Genomic DNA, 669 nt, shown 5'->3' on the forward strand with positions numbered 1-669 from the left:
CAAAAGATATAAAAATATTGAAGAAAACTCAGGTTGAAATGAAGAAGGAAGTGAAAATTTCAACAGGCCAATTTAAAATGACAGGAGAAAGCCTCACCAATAGAATGAACTAAATGGAAAACAGAGTATCAAGACTGGAAGATAAAGTGGACGAACTAGACCACACAAGCAAAGATTATGAAAAATTTAAGAAATCACAAGAATCGAATATGCAGGAATTATGTGACAAAATAAAAAGCCCAAAATTAGGAATCATAGGCATACGGGAAGGAGAAGAATCCCAAGATAATGGCATGGACCAAATCTTCAACAGAATCATGGAAGAAAATTTCCCAAAATTAAAGAAAGACATGCCCATACAAATACAAGAAGCATATAGAACACCAAATAGACAAGACCAGAAAAGAAACTCTCCATGGCACATCATAGGAGAAACACTAAATGTACAAAACAAAGAGAAAATTCTGAAAGCTGCAAAGGAGAAACAACAAGTCACATATAAAGGAAAACCCATTAGGATCACAGCTGACTTTTCAATGCAAACTATGAAAGCCAGAAGAGCCTGGACCAAAGTATTCCCAGTGCTAGATAATTATAGATGCCAACCCAGATTACTTTACCTAGCAAAACTATCTTAGTTGAAGGGGAACAGAAAAATCTTCCCTGACA

The sequence above is a fragment of the Nannospalax galili genome, unplaced genomic scaffold (assembly GCF_000622305.1).
Source record: "Nannospalax galili isolate Female #2095 unplaced genomic scaffold, S.galili_v1.0 scaffold1299, whole genome shotgun sequence".
In the NCBI taxonomy this organism is placed as follows: Eukaryota; Metazoa; Chordata; class Mammalia; order Rodentia; family Spalacidae; genus Nannospalax; species Nannospalax galili.